The sequence below is a fragment of the Pinus tabuliformis genome, chromosome 9 (genome assembly GCF_031772625.1).
Source record: "Pinus tabuliformis cultivar Carrire ecotype Pingquan chromosome 9, CPIR1, whole genome shotgun sequence".
Taxonomy (NCBI): domain Eukaryota; kingdom Viridiplantae; phylum Streptophyta; class Pinopsida; order Pinales; family Pinaceae; genus Pinus; species Pinus tabuliformis.
This window is the reverse complement of record NC_142307.1, coordinates 111,216,196-111,233,119: the sequence shown is the minus strand read 5'-3', so window position 1 is coordinate 111,233,119 and position 16,924 is coordinate 111,216,196. Positions and strand designations below refer to the sequence as shown.

The following is a 16,924-nucleotide window of genomic DNA, read 5'->3' as shown; positions in this document are numbered from 1 at the left end:
TCTAGTAGTAGAGCATTAAGTCACTTCTTGCTTCTCCAAGGAATGATCTTCACTCCTATACTAAGATGAAGAAGCCAAGGCTAGGTCTCCAAAGTCTAAGCCTCCAAAAAGCCCTTTTCTTTAGTTATGAGGTTTATTTTATAATAAATGGAATGCATACAGTTTTAACTTATATTTCCCATATAGTTATAATTGGTACCCATTAATAAATTCATTTTATATCACTATGATAAATCCTCAATCTATAGTTGCATTATTGATATAATCTAAACCTTTATGTCACTCTTGCACTCTAGTTAACTGTCATGGTGATTTAACTCATATGATGGCTCAAGGGATTAGATTTTACACCTTCCTTGATGATCATTTATTGCCTCTCAGATGTCGGTATCCACCAGGTCCTGTCTGGATGCTACTTTAGGTAACACTTGTATGCTCGTCGTCACCTCCTGCCGCCAGCGTGCTCCACGGATCCTGTTCCACCTACCACAACAATTTTCCACATGGAACTTGTCTTCTCTAGGGTGACAGGTCCTGTCTGGATGCTACTTTATGTAACACTTGTATGCTCGCCGTCACCTCCTGCCTCCAGCGTGCTCCACGGACCCTTTCCACCGGAAAATCCTATTTCCACCACTATAGGATCATTAATGCGCGGCTACATGCGCCGGAGATAGACGTTTATAACACGCGCAGGGGTAACACGCCGTTTTTTATTTTTATTATTTAGTCATCTAGTGGTGGAAATAGGATTTTCCCTTTCCACCTACCACAACAATTTTCCACCTGGAACTTGTCTTCTCTAGGGTGATGGGACTTTGACGGTTCTAATTCTGTTTACCAGATCTATGGTGCTTCTCCTCTCATTCGAATCCTAACCTCACCCCACACTAGCTATGCCCACATTCTGTTAGTCACTCTGCCTCTGGAGTATGGAAACTATCTCTCGAGGGTTCATGCCATACCACTGATTTTCTGTGCACTAAACATCGCCATTGTCGCCACATCCCCTGTCTACTACGGTTTCCCACGTCCACAACAAGTTTTATGGACCCTCATGGTGTTTTCCTCTGGGGAAATAGACGATTTAAAAAATATGCCGGTGAGACTTTCTTCCTCCTACCAGGGCGAAGCCTGCAAGAAGAAACAACGCAGCACCATAAGTGCCTCCAATCTGGTTCAGGTAACCCTAGCTTAGAATTTCATATTTTCTTTTTGTTGTTTTATTTTTTTTGTTACGTTCACGCACATGTGTCATCCCTGCAATGGTTAACTGTGGTATGAATGTATAGGGATCTGGACACAGTTTCTTTGAAGGAGCAAGAAGGGGTTTTAGGAATTCTTACCGTGGTGATGGTCCTCCCTCCGGAACCCATGGTGGGATGTGTCATTCTAGGCAACTACGGCCTTAGCAGTGGTTCTCTGCACAAGTACCCGACTTGCTTCCTTGATTAATACTTTTTTCTCCTCATGATTTAGAATGTCCAATTTGTTCATCTCCAACCCAACTCCGTCGAGGGCCCCGGTGCAGGTGTGGCGGGTTTTTCCATGACCTTATTTCTATAATTTATAACTATTGTTTAATGATTCTTATTGAATACTGGTACTTACTATTTATTCCTGTCTCTAGATTTGGGCAGGTACTGGTAACTCTCAACTTCCTATTCCTCCTATATACCGCTCGTGCCTACTTCCTATGGCATAAAGCCACACACGACTTCTTCCAAGTTCGTTATGAGGCTCGAACCCCTCACCTCTCAGTGCCTCACTCCAACTGTATGGTCAGAAAAAAGGATGTTAATATTATTGAAGAACCCATTTGAGGTGGAATGGTTTTATTTTTCTTTGTTGTTGATGCATGATATGTCGCGACTTGTCTCTAGGCTCCTGAGGGGATACAATCCTGACCCCATTTAGATTTTTTCTGTGCCTCCAGGAATTGATGCTCCCCTTGTCTTCATGTGTCTTTTAGCCTAACAGATCTCCATTTAAGGAGTTACAGTTCTACGGTTTGGGTATATCGTGACAAAGGTTTATTGTTGTTCCCTTGGAACCTGGTTATGCATCATGCTTCTTAATTTATGAAATTATAATTTATGCTTACGCTTCAGTGGATGTATCTATTTTTGTTCCTATATTTCCACTGTTTTAGACCATCTCACTCATGCTCTAGTCATGACTACACTACTCTACTCGGATTTCTGATCCGCTATGCTAGTACAAACTTCTGTAAACTATTGGTGTTCTTCCTTCTCATTTCTCGGAGGATTTTTATATCAAGACACTGGATAATTTATCATATTTAGAGTTAATGAAATGATCGTTGTATTTGAGGCAGACTCTGCTAGTATTTTCTCTATGCTTAATACAATATTTTTGAATTTTAGTATATATGTTGGGCTTATAATGAATGATTTTCCACAATTAATTTTGTTATCACACTTTCTTTTGGCACTATTTTTCTTGAGGCCTAACTTGCATAAATTGCATATCAACTAACACAACTTTTGATTTTGGATATTTCACTTTCATGATGCTTCTCATTGTCTAGGATTTTTTGACTTATATTTTGGTCATTTTTCTTACTCACGTTGAATATAGAAATCAAGATAATTGCATCAAGTACTACATATCATAATTGCACAAATTCCAATGGACATCTCTGCTAGTCACCCATCTCTACAATTGTTTTTTAAATAACCATTCAATACCTCCATTATAAGGCCAAATACATATCATAATTGCACAAATTCCATGGACATCTCTGCTAGTCACCCATCTCTACAATTGTTTTTTAAATAACCATTCAATACCTCCATTATAAGGCCAAAAATACCTCACAAAAGGGTCCAAAAAACTTTTAAAGGTCTATTCTAGCCTCATAGAGGTAGAAACATTATTTCAAATATCCATAAGGATGGAAGCACTATTTCAAATCATTGCACAAATAATAACTCGATTTGAAAATGATTGTGGATTGAGAAATAGGCTTTCAGAGATCCTCAAATGCATTTCATTATACCTACCTGAATTAGTTTCAACAAACCAAATGCATTTCATTATACCTACCTGAATTAGTTTCAACAAACCAAAAATTATTTTTTCTATGTAGTATTTAGCTTTCAATGTTTTTTCTATGTAGTATTTAGCTTTCAATGTTCTAATTAGAAATAATAGCTCTATTTATATATTAGCTCTAGGTACAATAGCTAACACTTGCAAACACTTGCAACAGTGTTCATGGCTAGACAACTAGCCAAGTTAACTTCCACAAAAGTCATTGGGACAACTAGCCAAGTTAACTTCCACAAAAGTCATTGGGATAATTCCATAGAAGCTCCTTAAAAGTTCCTTTGCTTTAAAAAATTTACATGGGAGGTATTCTAGTGCAAGCTCATTCAAGTTCAAACTAATTATGTTCCCTTTACATTTTTGTGACTTCAGGTATTCTAGTGCAAGCTCATTCAAGTTCAAACTAATTATGTTCCCTTTACATTTTTGTGACTTCAAAACAAGAAAACTGAGTTGTACAAACTACAAATGAATCTATTTACTATGTCAAATAGTTGTACAAACTACAAATGAATCTATTTACTATGTCAAAGAGTTGTACAAACTACAAATGAATCTATTTACTATGTCAAAGAGTTGTACAAACTACAAATGAATCTATTTACTATGTCAAAGAAAAATCTGAGTGAAAGAATCATTTGAGGACAATGCTTCTTTGGTTGGGATGAATTATAGGGGTTAAAATCCATAATATTTATATATGTAACTTTTATCTTCATTTATCACTTTTGATTTGGTGCGATAAATAATTTTTAATATGATGAATAGTTGGGATTCTAACTCCAACTAGATCTATTATTGTTATCTAGGTTGTTAAATTTATATAATTTTTTTCTTTGTCTAATAAAGCTAGCATAGATCCATCTTAACTCTGGATCTATTAAGCATTGAGAGGGATCAAACTCATGAGATACAAAGCTCTTTTAAAGTGAAAATAGATTTGATCCCTCTCGGCTCTGGATAGATCCATGTTTAAGATAGATCTAAGTTGGTTTTTATATACACATATCATATCTAGACTAGATCCATCTCTCCCACTCTCTCTCTTCCCGCCTCTACTCCTTCCATCCCTCTCTCCTTTTCTCTCTCAAGTCTTCTCTCTCTTCCTCAATCTCTCTCCCTTTTTCTTCCATCTCTCCCACTCTCTCTCTTCCCACCTCTACTCTTTCCATCCCTCTCTCCTTTTCTCTCTCAAGTCTTCTCTCTCTTCCTCATTCTCTCTCCATTTTTCTCCCACCTCTTTCTGACTTGCCCCCATCTCTCTCTCTCACTATCCTCAAAATCCATCTCTCTCTCTCCATCTCTCCTCTCCTCTCTCTCCTCTCCCTCTCTCTCCTCTCCCTCCCTCTTTTCTCTTTTCATTCCTCCATCTCCCTCCCTCTCTCCCACGGCCATCACTCTCTCTCTCTCCCTCCCTCTCTCCTCTCCCTCCCTCTCTCTTTCCATTCCTCCCTCTCCTCTCTCTCTCCTTCCCCATCACTCTCTCTCTCTCATCACCCTCTATCTTTGTCACGCACAAACTCTCTCTCTCTCTCTCCATATGATGGAGAATGTTCACTATATAATCAATATTATAAGTAATGTCTAAAATATTTTACATTTTAATTTTTTATTATGAAATGAACTATGATTTTAGGGCATGTGGTATTGATAAGCCATTGTGGTAGTCCATTGTATTGTAAAAAAGACTATATACAAGTTAATAATATCCATGGTAAAGTGGGGGTGGATATCCATGGTTATGAAACTTGTTATATTGTAAGTTTATTGTAAGTATTAAGTTTATATGTGCTTATTATTTAAATTTAAATATGGTTATGAATCATTATTAGTATTTTCCAAGGAAAGGCTCTAAAAATTGATTTTCCTATTGATCACTATTAGTATAGCACTATTAGTATAGCATTGAACAATGCAAATTATAATGTTTAGCTTTGAAAAATAAATAATATGTTTTAATATTATTAGAAAATAATTTTCAAACATTTGATTGAACCATAACTTGAAGATCTTATCGCATCCTTTTCACAATATAATACCATGTGGATAACTGAGTTTCATATTTTATGTCATAATTTATGGATATGGTTACCATATTCATGTATGATTTTTAGAAAATTGTATAGTGATTTTTTATTCTTAAGCAAATTACTTATTCACTTCACATCTCAATTTATCAGTTACTATCAAAGAAATAATATAGGATGAGTTGTCTATCGACCATTATTGATTTAGCATTGACCAATGTAACTTATAATTGTTTATGCAAGTTTTCCTAGAGTATTATTTCTAACTTGAGTTGGAGGGGCTAAGCTACCTTGAAAAACAAAATTATAATATAACAAATTAAATTTTATTATTTTTATTGATTTTAACTTTTTATCGTTAATTGATCCAATAGTTAAATGTTTACACTACAACATCTCCATCATACTTGACTCTATATTACTTTAAACCTTTTATTATTTTTTAATTCAACTGGCATATAAATGCTAAATGTTAAACATTTACCTCTACACATCTACCCCTATACTGGGCTACATAATGCCTCTTGGTGCAATCAATCTGAGCTTGTATAATTTGGTTGTGTGTATGAACTTGACTCTCTTGAACACATCACTGTAGGTCTTGTATAATCTTGACATAAATATAAAAACCCTAAAGGAATGCATAAGCCTTACATTTCTTCTAATATCTTAGGTATGCATGGGATATTTTTGTGGCTAATGTAGATATTGTTATTATGTCAACATTATAGTGAGATATATGTTGATAGGTTAATAATGCAAGATTCTAATGTCATGTCCTTACACCAACATTATACTTTATTTTTAATGCAATGCATGTAATTTACATCATACCAACATTATAATGAGATAGATGGTGGATTTATTCTATGTCAATCTATTGTCATTTCCACAACACCCTCCAAATTTTTTTCCTACATCTAAATTTTAGAGCCTATTTTGACTTTGCATGTTGTCGTTTCCAGTAGTAAGAGTCATTTCTTGTGTTGTCTCTAAGTTTTCAAGTCCCTTTAGGAAGAAAACCGAAGTTCCGCATGTGTAAGCATATTTATGGTTCATTACAAGGGGTATTAAACTTTGGTGCTAATGAGTCCTACTTATCATGTAGACATGTATTACATTCATTCCCAAAGTTTCATGCATTGTTTCACAAGTGTCATAATTGTCGTCATGAAGTGTACCTTTAGTGTCACACTTGGAGGAAGTTGTCGTATTGTCTTCACTTTAAGGGGATTATGTTTTTCATGTGTTATGAGTGATCAATGTTGTGTCATCGTTTGTTCTGAATTTTTTTATCATGTTCAAGTTTTTTCCTTGTTCATTTTGACTTTAACGATCCCACACATAGCCAAATTCTGAAAACTTCTTGCCTGAGTAACTCAGCTTCACTCAAGCTTCCTGAATTATGCACTGCATAATCTCAGTTGTCAAGTTCAGCCCTTACGTCTTGGAACTACCCGATGTACAGTTCCTGCCTCCCATATCTACGCATTGTGCAGTTTCAGTGCTCAACCTTGACCCCTTTGAGCTTCAAAACTGAGCATATTAGCCTCCATTCAATCCTCTTCTTTGATTGCATATTCTTAAGCCTAAAGCTTACAGCTTGGCTCCTTAAACTACCCACTTGCAATCCATAGACTTCTCTCTCTCTAAAACTAGGTAGTGGGAAACCTCAAGCCTCAAGTCTGCCTCCTTAACTCCATCAACTACATAGTCGCCCTACCCTAGCCTTCTTGAACTACACATTGCATAGTCTCAAGCCTCAGTCTTGGCCCTTGACCTCTTTAGATACGCAACTATGCAATCCCTAAGCAAGTCTCTTAGTCGAGCATCTAGTTGTAGCTTAGTTAGTGATTTTCATGAAGCATGTTAGCCTAGGGGTTTTCGAGTTGATGTCATTATTTCTTGAATGGATTTCAATTACATGTATTATATCTTGTTATGATAGGATGATGATGAAGTAGATAAAGAAGGAGACGTTGCTAGAAGACACCTTGTAGCTGTAAAGACAATATGATCATTGAATAAGCAGAAGAAGGGACACCATATTGTGACAATAGCTAGAGATCAAGATCATAGTGAAGACTCCATACCTTCAAGCCTTATGGAGGAAGAAGAAGAAGAACATGTACCATATTTCATGAATACACAAAGATAGTTGCATAAAGAATGGCTTGAATTTCCATATCATCATTCAGTCCATGTTATCAATGTCATGTCTTGTTAAGGTGTCATGTCAAGATGTTATATGAGTCATCAGTTTCCACATCATTTTTGATTACGTAATTTTCATGTATGAGAAATGTAATGTAAAGTGGAATTCCAAGGGTCATCTATAAGATGCGAAAAATCATTAAGGAGTCAAAGGTAATATGGAAGTCAAACATTCATGAGTGTAGTCCAACAATCACAATGAGGTGAAGAGTCATACCATTTGTTATATATATACTCTCATAGCTTAGGCAAAGGACTTTTCACATTGGCTCCTCCTACCAGGCATTAGAGAGGAAGATAGTTCTTTTGGAGGAGCAAGTGGTTTCTCTAATGCTCCACTATTGGAGTTATTCGTGTTCATTATAATGATGTATCTTGGAACATTTTCTTAATACTAGAAGCTTATTGAGCCATCACATTTTCATGCATATCTCATAAATATTGTAACACTACACTTTGAATATTTGAGATATATTTTGTTTTCATATGTACTAAATAAATTGAACTATTTTGGTGGCTTTAGTGCTTATCTTGGTGAAGGTGTGTTGTATATGTTTTAAGAATTGCTGCTTCTATGTGAACTATTTCGCTAGTTGATCAACGGTTGATATATATATATATATATATATATATTTGTGTGTCATTATTATATTAGTACTATTACTCTTTTAAAGGCTCACTTTTATTTCCCCTCTGGTAGAAGAACCTTGATACATTATGCAATTGAACATTCCACAAGGAATACTCACTTGTTCATACAAAAGCATATCATTACTCTCTTATGTTGACCATCACAGCCAAGGAAAATATCTAAGAACATATGGTAGTCAGTCATTATTTCTAAAAGGGCTCCCATACCAAACGATGCAAAGTATAATTGGGACATTTCACTGGGGAGACCCCCTTGCATGTTGGGAGGATCCAAACACTGTAAATATGATAGTGCTAGAAGGAGGTAAACCATATTTTTATTGCTTAAAACTTACCACATCCTAACAAATAGACTTATACACAAGGCAGTAATGTTCCCATTTCCACTCCAACTCATACTCTTGAAAAAGAAGAAATTATTTAGTTTAGTCCAAGGCAAGCCTTTGCGGTTACTTACGATCAGCTCTAGACTATTTGACCCATCACTCATCAGTTTACAATAGCCCTTGGTTTACTCCTTGTTGATGCTTTTCTACCTCATAAGGCTATAAAGAAAGAAACAAATCCTAGTGGCATATTGATTTCTTTGGTGGAATATTTGTTTATTGCAGCCCTTGAGAAGTTGGTTGAACTAAGAAAAAATCAAGGGGAACTTCCACTCATTGAGGAGAATCCAAACAGTTATAGGCAAGGTTTTTAGTTTTATGATGAGGAACATCTTGATTACAATGCAGATCTAAATGGTGAAGGATAAGCTTCTTAAGATTCTAAATAATAGGAGGAGTAAAGAGACGAACACATGACTAATGTAGGTTTGGATTGGATGGCCCAAGGGCCACTCACTCTTTCGATAATCTTCAAAAGATGCCAAAACACCCAGAAACGCTGTTGAAAAATTTTGATCCCAACAAAAAGACCAAAGATGAAGACCATGTAGATGAGTTCTACATGCATTTACGAATACTTGAGGTATGTTTTGAAGGTGTAACTTACTAACTCTTTCTATACAATTTAGAAGATAGAGCGTCTCGATGAAAGCATGAAGATGGGTTACACTTTTGGGCTAGATATGGCAATGAAATTTCATTTTTTTCCTCTTTTTATCAAATTGAAGCCCTCAAAATTCATATAAGCACTTTGAATTTTGATTTAGAGTGAAAAGAAAAATTGTGGAGAATTATGTTGTTGTCCTAATGATATTTTTTACAAAAATATTTAATATTGTGTAGTATGTCAATTTTCCATTAAATGAAATGCTTGTCCTTACAAATTTTCGCATATGTTAAGAGGTATGTGTGTGTTCACATAGCATAACTTGTCTAAAATGTGTATCTATATATATATATATATATATATATATATATATATAAAAGCATGATATGCATTGAGCAAGCTAATTTTTCCATCTAATTTTTTGTTTTCATGCAAAAAAAATTTCTCGAAGTTCACGAAGTAATATTTTAATTGCATTTTGCATAAACATGTGCTCACATAAGGTTTTTTTTTCAACTATTTAAAAAATTTGAAAAACTAAGAGTACCCTTTTGAAGAGAAATCATAAAGGAAGATAGTGATATTTCTTGAAATTATTTCATTTTGTATATTTTATGATAATTATTTTTTATTCAACCTCTTTAAAATTATTCAAAAAAAATTTCAAGCATTATGTTTAAAATAAATTAGATAAAAAATATCGTATCAATTCCAAAATGTCAAACTCATATGCCATTAGATAGGGGGTTGCTTCCTGAATGAACATGATCAACTCCATCACTTAAAGAAAAATTCTTCATGGAGTACTCCATCACTTAAAGAAAAATTCTTCATGGAGTGCCCTGGGTGCAAAATGGTATTGCAAAGAAATTTGGAGAAGAGGAGCTAAAATGATGTATTTTAGGCCCTCAACAGCTCGATCGAGCACTTGAAGTGTTTGAAATTCAAATTTTAAATAGCTCGATCGATGGTTTAAGAAATCCTTGATCAAACCCCTGGCATGGTTAAATAGAGGCTCAAACGAAGTATCATAATTATCTTAAAAAAAAAGAAAAAAAAATTAAAACTAAACTAAGCCCCTCAATACTTGTCTATAAGTGAATTACAAAAATTATTTATTCCACAAAAAATAATTTCTAAAAATATTCAAATATATTCCAAACTCTAATTTTCCTTAATTAAATCCAAATTTTATTTTATTTTACCAAGAAAAAATTATAATAATATATAGATAATATTTTGTAAAAGATTTTAACTTTGCTTTTTCTATTTTGAAATCCTTAAAAATGATAATTTGTTTATTGTTTTGATTTTAATTATAACATATTTTTATACTTAATCATTTTAATTTTTTTTATGTAGAAATTTTCAATAAAAATAAATGAAGCTATAATAAATAAATGAAAAAAACAACAAACTAAACTAAACTAAATGTTATAATATTATTAATTTAAAAATAATTTCATTGGCACATTTGAATCTAGATTACTCAAATTCAAATTAGTCAAATAATGTTTTAAGATTTATGATTTCCTTATGTTTTTATTATTTTAAAAATACATATTGCAACCCTGAGTGAGGACTAAAAAATTCTATATATACTTCACACTTAAATGCAATAGCATTTTACAAATTGAGAGAGATATATAACTGTAGATACCAGTGCATCCATTACAACTATATTAATTATAATTTACAACTATGACAACTACGTTAATTATTATTGCACCCATTTCTTTTCATGAGAGAGAATCATGTTTATTAACTCTTCAGTGAATCTTATAAAATGTACATTTCCAACAATGCCAAATTAGAATTTTTGAGTTACACTTCTTCATATAAAAAATTATAATATTTATTAAATCAAATTGATAATTTTTCTTATGTTTAATCAATTTATTATTTAAATTATATTTATAATAAATTTATTATTTAAATTATAACATTGAAAATTTAAATCATATTAAAAACTAAATTTTAAGTTACCAAATTATAAATATAAGAATATTACAATTTCAATTGTAAGTGGGATAGAATCATTTTTCAAATTTATACACCAAAACACTGGAAATACAATGAGAAATTAATCCACACCATTGTTAATTACCTATTCAAATGTAATCAATAATTAAATTTGGTTTTTTTTTTTTTAGCTATCAAATACTTACAATTTTAAAGTGCATACCATTATTGATATTTACATAATTTTTAAAATTTACAGCTTTAAGTCTCGATGGAGCTTTAGGGATCAATTGAACTTCTGATGATTAGTAGGTGAGATTTTTGGTAGGTATTAGTGGAGGTCTCTTCTATTCTCTCTATTTCATATTCTCGGAAACTTGGAGTTCCTTGGAGCACTCTTGAAGGGTGTTGCATACTTTGATTCTTGGAGAAAGAAGGCAAAGGAAGAGTAGGAAAGTGCAAGAAGACATCGGGATCAACAACTACAATGGGATTTGCTTGCAGGTACCAAGTTGCATGTATGTTTTCCTCATCAGTTTTGACATGAATGGCACATGCATGTGGTTTCTTGGTTATGATCTATCATTGGCATGGAGGATGCTTGGATTGACAGTGGATTTCCTAGCCTTGCCATTTCCAGGATAACTATGGAGTTTGTGGATTTATTTCCTTGTTTTGTTTTTTGGTTGGTTCTCATGTTTCCTTAGCTTGGGTTGAGTTACTAATTCTCGTAGCCTTGGTTAAAAAAATGCTCTAGAATCTCTGTAACAGCTTGGGTTGAGTTACTAGTCTCGTAGCCTTAGTTGGACAAATGCTCATCAAGCCCTATAACAATTTGGATTGAGTTACTAGTCCTGGAAGCCTTGGTTCGACAAATGTTCGAGAGCCCTTGGTGGGTTGAGTTACTAGTCCTACAGCCTTGGTTGGACAAACACTTTGGATCTTGACAGTAGTTGTGGCTTGAGTTACTAGTACTCGAGCCTTGGTGCAACAAATGCTCTAGAGCTCAACAACAACTGTGGGCCGAGTTACTAGTTGTGGAGCCTTGGTTACAAAATATGCTCTGGAGCCCTGGATGATTGGGAAAGGGGCCAATCTGATGATGGGTTTTTTGATGTCTAGTCGTGAGGTGGAATCATTGTTTGATGGGTTGAGGTGGATGGCCTTTGGAAGCCCTCGATTTGTTTTGATTGATGTGGTTTATGAGATCCCACATTCATGCTTGGAAAATGGCATGGGGGTGAATGGCCGAAGAGAGATTTGGCTCAACCATTATATGGTTGGGTGGAATGTGGAAGTCCCATCCCGGGTTTGAATTTTTCATCATTAATGAAATGTTATTTCTCCTTTTATTTCTATGGGTATTATACTGGATTATATGTGGTTTATATGGATATGATTTCAGGAGTATTATTGTCCCTATTATGCTGGTTATGCATGTGTTTTATGGCAACAATTATGTATGGATCTCATCATATTTTACTTGTAAATGAATGAACAATGTATCTATGGTCTAATGGATGGAATGGCAGTTAATGTGTTGAGGCATCAATGATTCATTGTGAATCTCAGATAAGTATGGGATCCCTATGCTCAGATCTGTTATTTACACATGTAGTTTACATATTCGCGATATGTTTGACGAAATTCCTTTCATGGCTAGTAGTGGTCTAGTCAAGGTATTAAACAAGTATTTTGTTTAGTACTATCATTTCCATGTTATTTTGTTGTTCAGAAGGTATCATGAAATTCTGGGTAGTGAACTGGGCTCTGGGCCTGAAAAAGTGGCTCAAATCTTGGGGACACTAGCATAACACTGGAAAATTGGGTCCTTGGACGTTGGCAAGCAAGCCTGTGAGAGCATCTCTAGCTTTTTGAACATTGTCATGCCTATAGCATGAGAGTGACTGAGGCTTAAGTTTTCCAAAAGCTTAGTGGAATCCAAGCGCAAGCTATCTGAAGTGTTGGATTGGTTCTTGAGGGTCCTTATGATGATGCTAAATGTCTGTATGGTGTGTTTCCATCAGTTCCACTTCCTTAACATGACTTAGGAGGTTGAATCATATCATAGTGGCCTCTCGTTGCATGTTTACCCTGTCTGACCAGTTGCTTGGGTAGATGTGAGAGGAGGGTGTTATAGAATAGTGATTGAAATAGAAAAAAGGGTTGAAGCATTGCATGCTCCTTTTTCCTCCATAGAAGAAGAAATCCATGGGCTACTCATTTAAAAATTTGAAGATGAATTTTATGATCACATGGATGACTAGCCTTCTCTTTCATCATATGAGCCACTTATGTATGAGATTTCAAAGCTAAGGAGAAAAAGTGTGATGAAGTTACTAAAGACCATATTGTAGCACTTCATAAAGATCATAATGTTGAATACTATCCATTCTATCTGGTTTCAAAAGAAATATCTTGCAATGATGATATATAGTGGCATGAGGATATTCCAACTCCCATCATCTAGGATTCTAAGGAGGACACAAATTTGGTAGGTTCTGTTCATTTACCAAATTCTATATTTGATGATGAATTCTTTGATGATTTGAAGAGGGTTGTTATGGTAGAGGGTTGTTTTTTATTGGCCATTCTTTGGCTAACTTGAATTCTTATACTTGCAATCTACTAAGATTAACATACAGAAAATCCTGTTGGGTAGTGAAGCAGGTTGATTCTTGGTTTTTCCCTTTGATGAGGAGAACCAATTGATGTGGGCAGAGTCTATTTCGCTTCAAGAACTTTCTAGGTTATTGCACCAAAACTCAGAAAAACAATGTACAAATATTTTTAATTCATAATATTAACATGATTTGTAACCAGAATTTCAAGTTCTTTTCTAAAAATTCCCATTATTAAGTTAGATAGGCCAAACATCTATGCATCTTGAAATTGTTTCAACCATTTAAATACCTCTATGTAATATTTCAATACATCATTAACCCATTGAATATGTTACTCTTAGGACTTCTAAGTTCCATGTTACTCTTTGGAATTCTAACCGCCATGTTACTCTTAGGACTTATAACTTCCATAACCCCATGGACATGTACGTCTGACTCCCAAATAGATTCCAAAAGCACCATCTATTAGCAATAAGAATTTGGTTCAAAGAATGTAAAATTACACTGATTCAACATTGTACTAGGGTTTAGAAAACAATCTACAACTATCTTTTAATCCATAATCTTGACAGGGTTTAAAGCCAAAGTTAACCCTTAGACACGTCACTCCTATGATTTTTAAGTAGATGTCGTAAACCTATCTTAAAAACCATCTGTTAGGAATATGATTTAGGCCAAAAAAGGTAAACTTACACTGATCTACCACTGCACCAGAGCTCAACAAACAACATACGTCTTTCTCATTCAAAAACTCCTTTGATATTGAAATAAGGTATGATTGTAATATATTTTCAAATTTTCATTTCAACTATTCATATTGAATATTTAGAAGTGGAGAAACATGGAATTACACCCATAGGAGGTCAAGTGTTATGCCCCATTTGATTTCTCAAGTATCTCAAGATTCCTAAATGAGCTCTCATCATATTGGGACATTAAGCACATTGTGAAATTCCATGGCTATACTAATTCAACTAAATTACATATTGAATCCTTCATGAAATTATTTCAAATATTGGTGTTTTCTGTGAAGATATATTGATGAGAATGACAAAATATACCTTGGAAGATTTTATAGAAATATGGTTTGGAAGTCTCAGTGGAAAGGAATTATCTTCATTTGCAAGTTTAATAAAAGTATTCAATAAGTGTTAGGATCTTAATTATGAAGAAGAATAGGTTGAAGAGAGGGCCTTCTGATGGTTATGTGATGATTGATACTTGTATTTGATGATTCTATTGTATAGCAATCCCTTGAAGCCACTAGTGGTTGGAATAGAATAAAAGGTTGATCTTGAAGCAGCTAGTGGTTGAAATAGAAAAAAGGGTTGAACCATTGCATGCTATTTTTTCCTCCATAGAAGAGGAAATCCATGGGCTACTCATTTAAAAAATTGAAGATGAATTTTATGATCACATGGATGACTAGCCTTCTATTTCATCATATGAGTCACTTACGTATGAGATTTCAAAGCTAAGGAGAAAAAATGTGATGAAGTTACTAAAGCCCATATTGTAGCAATTCATAAAGATCATAATGCTTAATATTATCCATTCTATCTGGTTTCAAAAGAAATAAATTGCGATGATGATATATAGTGGCATGAGGATATTCCAACTCCCATCATCTAGGATTCTAAGGAGGACATAGATTTGGTAGGTTCTGTTCATTTACCAAATTCTATATTTGATGATGAATGGTTTCATGATTTGAAGAGGGTTGTTATGGTAGAGGGTTGTTTTTTACTGGCCATTCTTTGGCTAACCTGAATTCTTCTACTTGCAATCTTGTAAGATTGACATCCAAAAAAATCTTGTTGGGTAGTGAAGTAGACTACTTCTTGTTTTTTCCCTTTCACTAGGAGAACCAATTGATGTGGGAAGAGTCTATTTCTCTTCAAGACCTTTCTTGGTTGTTGCACCAAAACTCGGAAAAATAGTGTACAACTATTTTTAATTCATAATATTAACATGATTTGTAACCAGAATTTCAAGTTCTTTTCTAAAAATTCCCATTATTAAGCTAGATAGGCCAAACATCTATGCATCTTGAAATTGTTTCAACCATGTAAATACCTCTATTTAAACTTTTGAGACAACATTAACCCCTTGAATATGTTACTCCTAGGACTTCTAAGTGCCATGTTACTCTTTTGACTTCTAAGTTCCATGTTACTCTTAGGACTTCTAACTGCCATAACCTTGTGAACATGTAAGTCTGACTCCCAAATAGATTCCATAAGCACCATCTGTTAGGAATAGAATTTGGGTCAAAGAATGTAAACTTACACTAATTTAATGTTGTACTAGGGCTTAGCAAACAATGTATAATTATCTTTTAATCCATAATCTTGACATGATTTGAAGCCAAAGTTAACCCTCAAACATGTCACTCCTATGATTTTTAAGTAGATGTCATAAACCTATCTTAAGAATCATCTATTACGAATATGTTTTGGGCCAAAAAAGGTAAACTTACACCGATCTACCACTGCACCAGAGCTCAGAAAACAACATACGTCTATCTTTAAAAGCCATGATCATGGGAAAGACACCCAAGTAGATTCAGAAACACCCCAATTAGATGTCATAAGCACTCTCTAATAGGAATATAATTTGACCCAAAGAAAGTAAACATACTCTGGTTTACCACTACAACACAACCTAAGAAACAATGTGTATCTATCTTTTAATCCATTATCATGGCAGGAACCCCTAAGAAAATGCCACAAGAACCATTTATCATGAATAGAATTTGAGCCAAAGAAGGTTAACTTACATTGATTTACGACTGCACACAACTCAGAAATAACGTATATCTTCCTTTTAATCCACAATTTTGGTAGATATCACTAAATATATGCCATATCTATTAGGAATAGTATTTGGGCCAAAGAAGGTAAACTTAAACTTATTTTTCATTGTACCACAACTCAACAAACTGCGTAAATCTCTCTTTTAATTCATAATCTTGGCAATGTTTGGACACAAAGCTAACCCTACCAACATGTCATTCTTAGGACTCCATATTAGATTCCATAAACAAACTCTCAGTAGATTCCATAAGCACCAACTGTTAGGAGTAGAGTTTGGGTCAAAGAAGGTAAAATTACACTCACCACTACACCACAGTTCATCAAACAACACACATCTATATTTTAATCCATAATCTTGGCAGGGTTTGAAGCCAAAGTTAAACCTGTCCAACATGTCATTCTGAGGACTCCTAAATAGATGTCACTTAAGCACCATCTGTAGGAATAGAAATTGGGGCAAAGAAGGTAAACTTACTATAAATTGGGACATCATTGATTTGAAACATCAACCTAGAAAGGGCTTGAAGTTGAGGCCTATGATGTATCAGATGCATAAAATTGAGGT

At 34.2% G+C, this 16,924-nt stretch overlaps 1 long non-coding RNA gene across 1 annotated transcript; it reads left to right on the top strand.

The window, feature by feature from the left end:
• The first annotated feature begins 818 nt into the window (after positions 1 to 818).
• LOC149147326 (uncharacterized) lies at positions 819 to 2,274 on the top strand. The gene is made up of 3 exons (XR_016262951.1): positions 819 to 1,183; positions 1,293 to 1,531; positions 1,631 to 2,274. It is a non-coding gene; the product is annotated as an uncharacterized LOC149147326 (long non-coding RNA).
• Positions 2,275 to 16,924: the final 14,650 nt, after the last annotated feature.